The sequence below is a fragment of the Chenopodium quinoa genome, unplaced genomic scaffold (genome assembly GCF_001683475.1).
Source record: "Chenopodium quinoa cultivar QQ74 unplaced genomic scaffold, ASM168347v1, whole genome shotgun sequence".
Lineage (NCBI taxonomy): Eukaryota > Viridiplantae > Streptophyta > Magnoliopsida > Caryophyllales > Amaranthaceae > Chenopodium > Chenopodium quinoa.
Genome location: NW_018745617.1, coordinates 3,827,908 through 3,840,590, shown reverse-complemented (window position 1 = coordinate 3,840,590; position 12,683 = coordinate 3,827,908).

Below are 12,683 nucleotides of genomic sequence, written 5' to 3'. Positions count from 1 at the left end.
ATTATTATTAGAGAATTTAAAGAATTAAATCATGCATTAATCATATTCGGGTTGCGCTAGATCTTGGAATGAGAAAACTACTCACACATATTAACGAAAACAAAAACAATATTTAATCAAGAAAACATGATTAATAAGCAATTAAAAGTAAAAGAAGAAATAAAGATGAATACCAATTGCTTGAGTGAAGAAAGGTACCAATTGTTGATGAACAAAGATCAAAACTTGAAAGTGCAAATTAATCTAAATCTAGAGAGAATATTAGGGTTCTAATGAGAGTTTTAAAAACTAGAAAAATAGTAACTAAGTTTTTTTTTTTGTCGGCTTTACAAAGGGTATTTATATCCCTTAATTAAGGAATCCCGAAAGTGATGAAAACGCGCTCCGCGAAGCCTTGCCTGGTCGGGCGCGAGAAACAAAGTCGGCTTGTGCTTCTTCATCTAGCTTCCTCATGTAGTACCTCGTCTGCCTGGTCCGGCGCACGGAAGTTAAATTCTTCATTTTCTCCGCATTTCTTTTCCTTCCTTCGCCTTGGCTGCCAGGGCAATGTTTCCCTACCAGGACGGACACGGGAAAATTCACCTCCATCTTAATAAGCTCTCGTGGCTATCCAAAACAAGTCCAAATCATCTGAAAATCTTCATATGCCTACAAAATCAATCAAATAGACCAAGCCACACTAGAGAAGAGAATATTAGCGAGAAATAGCTCCGTAGAGCTCAGAAACCATACAAAAATAGCCATAAAATGAGGGTAAAATATGGTATAGAACGTGTACGTCAAATTCCCCCAAGATAATTTCTTGCTTGCCCTCAAGAAAGACAATCAATGACTATCAACAATCAGATTAACATACTTCACCCCATAATACATTTGAAAATACCATACTCAAAATCAAAATCGGACACAAGCATCTTAGCCAACCAATCACCTCATTCAGACTATCAATCAACCTGAATGGCCATCAAACAGAGTCAACCATGTACACATAAGGAATCGATGACTAGAAGATCTCACTTAGTGGTCACTCCGCACAATTTTATGTGGTGAGCTAAAAATGAGCCCGATCTCTCTCCATCCCCACTAATAATGATAACCCCCTATAGACACCCATTTGTGTCTCCCCAAAACTAAACTCGGTGATGAGTACCTTTCACGTCGAATCATAATCGAATGAAGTGAAAATGTGGAAAGTCTAGTGTTGTGGTTAGCTTTTAATTCTTTTCTTTCTCTTTATTTTTGAAAACCTATTTTAAGAAAATAGTCAATCCATTTTGTTTTGGTCCATAGCAAGGGTCCAATAATAGTGTAGTTAGATGGGGCTTGAAAAGAGCTTTCCAACAATATATTATAAGCCCAATTCCGATGAATAGTGAGGAAGTTATGGCCAAATTACAAAACTGGGCCCGGTTTGATATTTATGTGCGGCCCAATGATCTAGAGGAGGGCCTAATATTGATTTAGCATTCCTAATGAAATTAGAATTGATTATAGTCTTCTAGATTCTTTTAGAAGGTTCTTTTAATTCCTAATTTAATTAGCATTGATAAATTGACTTTGGTTGTGTTTTTGGAGTTTTAATCAGAATAAAAGAAGTGTTTTTAAGGAAAATACGATTTTTCCCTTCTATACGGCTAAATTTTATCAAAATTAAGAAAACGCGTAAAAATTATTGCTAGCGCCTGACGACAGCGGCGCCTGGCGCTAACCTTCAGCGTCTGGCGCTAATGTCCAGCGTTTGGTGCTAAACCTGTTTTATTCTCTTCAAAACTCTGATTTGTTATTTTTATCTGTCCGGCTTATTTTCTCTATAAATAGTCTCCTAAAATTTTGTTTTCAAGCAACAACTATCAATTCTCATCAATAATCAACAACTCTCTAGTTTTCTAATTCTCTTCTCTCTCTAAGCTAAAGCTTAGTCTCTCTCTGTCTCTTTTCTAAACTAGCCTTTTGCAAACAAAAATCTGCATTCACAAGATCTAGACACACCTAGCATAGTTCGAAGTTGCCTTCGCCCTAAACGTGAAAGGTTTTAATTTCTGAGGGTTTGGTCCCAAATCTCTCTTTCAATTATTTAATTTAATTATATTGATTATTATTTTCCTTGAAGTTACTAACGTGTGTATTTTGTTATTAGATAGAGATACAAGGCATCCAAGTAAGTGCTTTAATTGATTTATTGATATTATGATCATGCTTAGATTATTATTTTGATTCCTAGTATCATGTTAGGATGTTTCAATGATTCATAGTATCATGTTTAGGGTAAAGAATAAGTTCCTTAAATCAAATATGCTTATTATGATTCCTGCGATGCTTCCTACAGTCTTTCCTAATATTCATGTTAGTATTATGTTAGGGTTAAATATTTGATCTTTATTGCTTAGTGACAGGCTAGACTTTGTTATTAATCTTGTTAGTATCATGCCTAGGATCTTGCTAATATTATGCTTTATTTTTAACATGAACATGATTATTTTAGTTATGGTTATTATTTTGATGATTATAATTATAATTGTTATGATGATTTATCATGTTGCTTGATGCTTATTTATTTTTATTGCTTGATCACGCCTTTTATGCATGTTTAAAGGGAATTGGTACTTGTAATCACGCTTATATAAGATAATTAATAATCTTGTTTAAGGTTAATTTGATTATAATTCAAGTGATCTCCAATAATAGATTTATTTGTGCATTAATATTCAACCAACATAGATTAAACAAGTTTAGGGTTAATCCTATTGATTGCATGTTAGTCAGAAAGCACACATGAATACGAGAAGAATAAAGTAGAGGCCTATTATTAGGGCAGGTTCAATCTCTTTTAGGTTGGATTTGTACCTTCATTCCCGAACTACCAGTCATGGTTCCAGACCTATTGGAGTTAACGATCTCCTAGATTGTTAAGGGGTGTAACCTTCACCCTGTGAACGGTTTACAAGTTCCTAAAACTTGTTGGCGACTCTTTTGCTCTATCTTCTTTACCTTTTGACGCCACCGTACTTTAGTGTATGATCACAGTGGGGTTCAAGTTTGGGGTAATGCTTGAAATATTCCCTACACCCCCCTTTCTCACAACATTCGTGTGTTTAAAGGGTAATAATGACACATACTATAGCATTTTGAAAAAAGACTCGTTTCACATGAACAGAATACTATGCACGAAGGTCATAGGACTTTTTTGAAGCTTGTAATGTAGGTCGGGTGAAAATGGGTAGGAAAAATTTGGAACATGTAGGTAAATATAGTCCCCCAGGGAAGCCATAAAAAATGAACAATACATATCAAAATTCCATTGAACTAATTCACAAGAATACACACTCCAAACATAACTTGAATTAAGAGCAACTACCACCTTATTCACCCTACATAAAAATTCATCGCACTATTCTTATTTTTGAAGCTATTTTATTTCTCCATCAAGAAGCTGAAATTTTTTTTCTCTGTTTTTTTAATAACAAACTATAAGAGCTTCAAAAATAGGTCATATAGCAAAAATTCAAAAACCTTCAAGCTTTAGATTAATCTTCTCCAAAACATCATCACAAACCATAAGAGAACACCAAGGTAGATGGCTCCCCCAAGCTAGACTTGGGATAAGATACTAATTGGGGCCGATAGGTTAATTTTGTGACTTAGATGATGAACATGGACAAGGCTACAACATGGGTAAGCAAGAAGGGAACAGACGTTTCTAAATTCATCTAGAGGCTACCTAACAAACATGGCCTTCGTCCTCCTCATCGTGCATGTGCAATGTATCATGACACACTACTAAAAGTCTTAAGACAAAACTAAGATCAATGTCACACTAGGAACTAACACACATGAATAAGTAATAAAGGCTCAAGCCTCAAGTTAACACATTCATGCTCCAGATTCATACACAGTTGAGCAAAGTTGACTTCCATTAGGCCAAGACAATCCAAAATCAGGTCATGATAATTTAATCCGCATTGCAAGTCTTTCAATCAAAATCAAGCCAAAAACCTTTTAATCATCAAGGATAGGGGCATAGGGAAGTAGTTTACTAGTTGTTCATCGCCACAATTCACTTTTTTTTTCAAAGAAATAAACTAAACTGTCCAAAGCGATTAAATCTATCTAGCAAGACATAAGAGAAAAAGAGAACATACCAAAGCAATAAACTAAACTAAACTAAACTACCCAAAGCGATTAAATCTATCTAGCAAGACATAACAGAAAAAGAGAACATACCAAAGCAGAAGCTATATTCATCCTCCCCCAAGCTACACTCGGCAATGACCTCATTGCAACCAGGGGTAGGTAGTGCACTACTCGAGAACCTCAGTCAAGGTTCTCATCATCGCTAACATCATCATCAGGTGCTCCATTTTCACCCGCAGAGTTCCCGTTGTAGGGGAGGACATACCAAGAAAGGTGCTAACCGTCCCTGGGAATGTGACCTTGCCTGCAGTAATAGTCATAAATAGAATATATACATAGGCGAAGGTAACAGGCTAAAGTCGTATCACCCAATCAAAAATAAAACCTAAATCCACTAACTATGTAGATAGGGAAGAAGGGTCGAATCACAGGTAAACAAGTCAATTTATTCCTAATTAGTTAAAAGCAATCTAAATTATCAAGTAACCAAACTATTATTAAAAGGGTAATTAAACGAACTACTAAAAGTAAGAGTAGGAAGGAATAAAAGTAAGAGGTAAATAAATGAAAGAAAAGCCTAGGGCATAGGTTCACCAATAAACAATATTCCAGGGTAAAGCATAACAATCAATCATCAATGCATCAATTAATCAGATCATAAAGGGCTTTTGCTACGTATTACAATCACAGAGTTAATTTACCGGTACTAAATCTCATCTCTCGACTTAACCATTTATAAATTAGTCCGCCTATTGAAACTAAGCCTAAACATCAATTCTCATCTCTCGAATCTCGAATCAATATTGCTAGACTCATACAATTAAATCTGGCCAAACCTAATTGCATAGCATTAAATCAGTCAATAGGAAAATAATTAAGCATTGACAATCAACAATCATAAATTACCCCTTCATATAGATCCCCATAAACCCTAGAAATAAAACTACTCACACATAATTAAATCTAAACTAATCAAAGCAATAAAATAAGACATGATGAAAGAATTAAAGAAAATAACAGAAATTAATAGAGAAGAAATCGTTACCAAAAATAATCTGAATTAAGGAGTTGAATTAAGAACAAAGTTGAGAGAATTTTAGAGAGAGAAAATAATCTAAGTAGAGAGAGAAAGTCTAAAAGAGAAGGTAAAAACCAAAAATTCTGACTAAAATCGTACTTAAACATCTCTAAAAAACAATTCTAATTAGAACTAAGAACTTGGCAATCAGGTGCCTAAAAAACACGCGCCTGATCGGGCCCGCCTTTTTTTGCAATTCTCCTGGGCAGCCGCGCCCGATCGAGCTAATGCTCACCCGATTGGGCGCCCTTGCTCGATGCTTCCTACAATGCGCTCGCCTGATCGGGCGCAAGCCTTGCCCGATCGGGCCCGGTCTCTTCCTCGAGGCTTGGACTTTGATTGGGCTTGATTCTTCGGCCCATTCTGGATTTTCTCTTCGGGTCTTGAATACTTGGTCCAAATGCCCCATTATCACACACCGATCCCTTAATCACTGGCTCTAACCGGTCCTAGGCTTCAAAGATGGTCGTGTCCTCCTAATGTCCGTAGTTGCTTAATGAAAAACCCGAAAAACGCTCTAAAGGTGCAATTTCCTAACTCAAGAAAAAACTACAAAAACATTAGAAAACACCATTTAGTAATAAAAGTGGCTCTAAAGAGCCAAAAACACTACTTATTATGACCAAGGGACGGGGGTAAAATACTATATAAATTAGACACATCAAACTCCCCCAAGCCAAACCTTTGCTTGCCCCTAAGCAAAGAGCTCATCAATGAACATATAAAACACGCTTCATCCCAAGTAAACAAATTCAAGCACAAATGATTCAAGGCAAATCTAATAAATATGATTCAATGTCAATCAAACTCATTCATTTAATCATTCTTCCTCCCCGACAATTGTCAAGTAGAGCAAACCACATGAGCATATAGAATTCAAGACTAGTGCTCACACACTCAACTCTCATTAATGTGGCGAATAAAAGATGTACTTGATCGCTCTCCAGCCAACCCCTTTAATGTGAACAATGCCCTCCCAACTTACACTCTCGTGTGTTTAAAAAGATGTACACTCAACCTACTAGTCGACTCGAAATATGTCAAATCATAACTTGCATTGATAAACAACACTTTTACATTCATAAAACTCTATGCACAAAGGTCGGAAGGTCTTTAAAGCTTGTAATGTAAGGCTAGGGTAAAGGGTAGGATAAATTTAGGAAAATGTGAGATAGAAGCCATGCTTAAGGGAGCCATATCCTAACAAAACCCAAGGTAAAAAACAAGTAATGACCAAAATATCTCCAATCACAACTTAACTCCACAAAAATTCACCAAACAATCCCATACATCACAACAATCCCAACACTTACACATTCACTCACAAAAATATGATAATAAAGAATTAGAGTGAATTAAAACAAACTTTGAACTCATTCTTTTTCTTTTCTTTATTTTTTTTCAAACTTGAACCTTTTTTTTTCTTGAATTTTTTTCGCACATTGTGCAAATAAAGTGCACATCACAACTCCCTTACCTCACCAACTAATAGCTCCCCCAAGCCAAGCTTGGGACTAGTAACCAATGGGGCTCATATAGGCTTGTAATGTGGCTAAATAATCAATAAAAAGGGCAAAAGCAACAACATGGGTAGCAAGAAGGGAACAAATGTATCTAATATCGTCTGAAGGCTACCTAAGAGAACAAATGCCTTCGTCCTCCTCAAAGTGCATAATATTGAGCCATACAAACATTACTAATAGTTGCAAACCAATACTCAAATTCCTTGACATACAAGGAACTATCACACAATTCCTAATCAAATCAACTAGTTAAGCACTATATTCATAAACAGTTGGCAAAATTGACGCATGTTTAGGCATCCAAACAATTAAACTTCAAATCATGATCAACAAATTCACAAAGCTCATTATCATCTACCAAGAATCAAAACAATATTTTCCAAGTATGGGAAACAGGGAAGCATGATTTACAATTCATTGGAACGTATTTTTGGATTTATTTTATTTTTCAATTTTTTTTCGTATTTTCATATAGGAAAGCAATAAAAAAATTACACTAGAAAGAAATAAAGTCTATACTAGAAAACGATAAATATAGAGAAGAGAGAAAAAGTTACCATATGTACAAGATATCTCCCCCCAAGCCAAATCAAGCAATGCCCTCATTGACTTGGGGGTGTAGCTTGGAGAAGCTACTCCTCATCATCATCCTCATCCATCCTCTGATAGCCTCCTCCATAGTGCCTTCATGGCTCGTACCAGCACCACCATAACCCGAACCACCTGCAAAGTAGTTAGGGTCTACATTTCCTCCCATCCCACCAAAAGGAGCATCGACCCCATAACAATGGACTAAAGAGTAGTCAACATAAGAACCATAGGCTCCGGGGGTCGAATATCCTCCTTGGGGTTATTGGCACCAATTGGGAACTAGAGCCTCGGGGGGAATAACCCCTCGGCGTGCATAATCATCATACATGGGGTATAAACCTCCCGAGGTTCCTCTCTACATGCCAAACCCACCTATCTAGAGTACCTAACCTAGAGTCTAGGTTTTGCACCATGCCCTCCACTCTCCCTTGCCCTCTCTCAATCCGGTCAAGTTAGCTCCTAAAAGCCGAAAAGTCATATGGGGTATGGGGGTCTATGTTGTAATCAACGGAGGAGGTGGGGATGTCATATGTGTAGGGTTAGGGTGGTGGATGGTATTGGGGTGAAGGGTGGGGTGGTGGTGAATGGTGAGCCTCTTGAGCCTCTCCTTGACCGTCTAACTTAAAGATGTATGAAGGCTTTCCCTTCTCAAATTTGGTCAAGGTGGGGTTGGGTAGATTAAAAGCTTGATCTCTCCTACCCGACTCTCGGTGGACTATCCACCATATCTCACCTCCCATGGGTTGAACCAAGTTAAGGCCTCCTAGGTAGGCTAGGTCCATAAGGGTAGAACCCTCCACTTTCCTATGGAAGGTCGGGGTCCATCCTAGGTGTTTTACCGCTATATGGGTAACCAACCCCCCAAAATAGATTGGCGCCCTAGACCTACCCCCCTCGGCCGCATTGGCCGCCCTTTGGAAATGTTGGGCTATCCTATGCGGTATGTTCAGTTTTTAAGCATTGGGGATCATATAGGAGGCCAACAACTCAAGCTCATCCTTCCTAAAGTTTGCCGGTTTGTGCCATTGTGAGGCCGGCAAACCTTTGCCAAAACTTTGGGACGGGATGTTGAATCCTCGTCCCCTTGGCATGTTGGAGGTTGGTTAAAACCTCCCGGGTGAGTCTTCTATAGACCATGACAATGTGGTCTTGAGAGGGTTCAATGGGTTTATCCGATTTAAGCTCAAACAATTTTCCAAATTCTTTTAAAGTTAAACGCACATCATTGTTTAGCAATCGGAATTGAACATGAGTAATCAAAGCATTATTTTTAATCACATTGAAACTAGAAATAAATTCCAAAGTCAAATAATCATAGGTGTCATAATGCATTTGAAAAAATCAACTCATTCCAATACCCTTGAATAATTTTTCTACCATTTTATCAATTCCTAATCTAGACAAAGTAGGGTGGTGAACAAAACGTGTAGATATTACCTGCCTCTCAATGAGGTTAAGCATCCTAGTGCGTTGCTCGGTCGAGGTGATGACTACTTCGTTCCATCCCGGAATTTGAAGTTCTGGGTTAACCATCGGTTGTTGTTGTTGCCTCGAACCCTCACCCCTTTGTTGTATTGATCTTTTGGAAGCCATTTGTGTATGAATGGTAGGAATTGAAGCTTTCTCTCTATAAGGGTTTTGAGAAATCTTGAGAGAAAGTGGTAGAAATTTAGTGGGGAATGTAGAGGAAGGTGTAAGGATGAAGAATATGTGAAAATTTTAGAGTTTTGATGGATGAATTTGAGGAGATCTTGAAAGGAAAGTGAGTTTGGAGGTGTAAAAATGGAGGTTTTAGAGAGAGAAAGTGTGAATGAAGAAGAAGAAGTAAAAAGGAAAAAGAAAAGAAAGGAGGAGAAAAGAAATAAAAGGAGGTCGAATAATAGGCGCGCCCAATCGAGCGAGATTAAGTTTCCAGTTTTTGAAGTTCGCGCCTGATCGGACGACCTCCGCCTGATCGGGCGCGAACTCGAAGGATTTTTCGCCGCTTTGTTCGCCCGACAAATCTTTTTCCTTCACTCAATTTCTCCAAAAATCCGCCCGATCGGGCGAATTTCCCTTGATTTTTCTTCCTCACTTGCACCCCCGATCGGTCGAAATAAAGCTCCGACAAATCTTCATTTGCGTGCCTGATCGGAACTCCTTGCTTGATCGGGCACATTTTCACTCGATTTCGACCCGGTGCGCGCCCGATCGGGCGAGCCTTGCCCGATCGGGCCCGTACCCAAATCGAAATGCTTATTCTTCTAACTTTTTCTCTTTAAATCTCCTTACTTATTGATCTATTATCTGTACAAAAACACTTTGGAAAGGTAAAATTGCACTCTCCTCACCTCTCCAAAAAAAATAAAAATAAGATGAAAAAACTAGTCTAGAAAGCAAGAAATACGGGTTGCCTCCCGCAAAGTGCTAGTTTATCTAGGTCCCGCACGACTCTCTTACCACATTGAAGCTCAAGATGAACTGGAACCGCTTAGGTGAAGTTGTTCAACCGCACCAATTGTAGCCCCCTCGTGATATAGCTTAAGTCTTTGGCCATTAACCTTGAACTCATTACCATGCTCATCGAATAAATCCACAGAACCAAATTTGTTGGCCCTTTTGACAGTAAAAGGACCCGACCACCTTGACTTTAACTTTCCTGGGAATAGTTTAAGTCTAGAGTTGCACACTAACACTTTATCACACCTTCTTTGAACTCTCTCGGAAGGATCAACTTGTCGTGCCATCTCTTTATCTTCTTCTTGTAGACACGAGCACTATCATAGGCCATCAACCTAAACTCATCGAGTTAGTTAAGTTGAAGTAACCTCTTTTATCCCGCTAGTTTAGCATGCAAATTGAGCTCCTTAATAACCCAATATGCCTTGTATTCTAGTTCCACGAAAAGATGACATGCTTTACCGTACACGAGTCTATATGGAGTAGTACCTATCGGGGTCTTAAATGCAGATCTGTATGCCCAAAGGGTGTCATCCAACTTATCACTCTAATCTTTCCTTGATTTTTCCACCACCTTCTCTAGAATGGCCTTGATCTCACGGTTGAAAACTTCAACTTGGCCACTAGTTTGGGGATGGTAGGCTAAACCTGTCATATGGTAAACACCATACTTTTTGAGGAGGGTATCTAGCTTCCGCTCATGAAAGTGAGATCCTCCGTCACTGATTATAGCTCTAGGCACTCCAAATCTTGGAAAGATAGTCTTCTTGAAAAGTATGTGGACCACCTTGGCATCATTAGTAGGAGTGGCAATGGCCTCGTCCCACTTGGATACATAATCAACGGCGACAAGTATATAGCGGTTCCCGTTTGAATAAGCGAACGGTCCCATGTAATCAACACCCCAAACATAAAAAATTTCAACTTCTAAAATTCCAGTTTGAGGCATCTCATGCCGCCGCGAAATGTTGCCAGTCCGCTGGCAAGAGTCACAAGCCTGCATAAAAGTGTTAGCATCCTTAAACATAGTAGGCCAATAGAAACCCGACTCATTAATCTTGGCCACCGTTTTGGTGGGGCCATGATGTCCTCCATATGGTGAGGTGTGGCAACTAGTAAGCACATCGTGAACTTCCCATTCGGGAACACACCTGCAAAATAATCCATCTGCACACTCACGAAACGTACAAGGATCATCCCGAAAATAATGTTTAACATCAGAAAGGAATTTCTTTTTCTGTTGGTAGGACAAGTCAGGAGGTAGAGTACCACCCACTAAATAATTAGAAAGATCAGCATACTAAGGGTGTTGCTTTACAACTGCATACATGTAACGCCCCGACCTCTAATTCAGTTATTAAGAGAATCTTAGTAGCAGAATTAACCTAACACGGTTGGGACGTCTCTGCCGTAAATCCCTCACGAGATTTACAAGGCAACAATCATACTTAATTAACAAACTTGATTTATAAAACATAGTAATCTATTTATTACAAACATTATTCTTAATTTTTATAATAGAAAATCCTATCTTATCTCAAACTTTACTAAGTAGCTTAGTCTTAATATTCAAATTAAACAACTTAAAACTATAACTACTATTAAGTGATAACTGAAAGTAAAATCCTCGCTACTACTCTTGTCCATCATCCCCAGCGGTACCTAAAACATAAAATCGGGTGAGCCGAAGACTCGGTAACGAAATACTCTAGTAGTGTAACATCATTTCATTAATAAAATTCATATAATGATACATATAACGTTCATATTAACATGCTAGTCGCTGGAAAGTATGACATGGAGGAACGTCTTCCACGATGGGCCGGTGCCCATAACATAGAGTAGATGCTCGACATAGTTGGGCTAATGCCCCATGGGTACATGCATGACCGAGAAGTAACCTGTAAACATATACTGCCAGATGGACTAGGTCTTTCACTGTTATTTATCATGTTGTGTAACTTTTACATAGGTCATTCATAGATTCATAACATACTTTAGTGAGATCCAAAGATCAATAAAACAACGTATATCAATAAAATCATTCACATAAATCATTAGACTGAAATACATTAATAAACACGTTCATCATCTCGCAAGTCATTAAATCCAGAGATATAAATAACTTTCAAACGTAACATCATACTTTTATAAACACATTTCGAAGGGAATTGCGGGTACTAGCAATGGCCGTTATCTCGATTTACAGCGTAATAACCTTCCTGTTAGCCTTTATTCTATCGTTCTCACTGAACCCCGACGTCCGATTCCTCTTAAAAAATATAAATTATTGCATTAGTAGGGAAAATGATTAAAACTATAAACTCTTTAATTAATTTCGTATGAAAACAACATAAAACTCATCTTTAGAAATAGGTGTTACGTAACTTTTTGATAACTTTTTGATAAAAGTAATTGAATCATAACTCCTTCAAAGAGCTAGTACACAAGTATATTTAATTAAATAAATCCTTTTTATAAAACATAAATCATAAAGTGTCACTTACTTTGGGTGTATAAATAAACAAGTTTAAGAGCTTGATGTCATAAGACCAATCTTTAATTTGGCAAGAACAGAGCACGCATCACACAAAATGAAAGAAATAGATGGGTGGTTTTGGGCAGTACAAGGGAGGCAGCGCACACCAGCAGGGCGACGGCGGTTGACCGATGATGATAGAGGTCAGGCGGTAGTAGGAGAAGAGGGGTGACAGTAATTGCGGTATTTCTTTAACGATTGGTAAGTAGTATGTTTGTTGCTAAGACTTGCAAGAGAAGGAGGAAGAAAATAAGATTAACTAAGTCACTTGATAACTATAATTTGATTCTTATAGAAATTGGATGAAACAAATATGGTCTTATCCCAAGTCATTTCTTAACCGTGAAGGTGGTAATTGAAGAGGTAGGATTTGTCTTCTTAT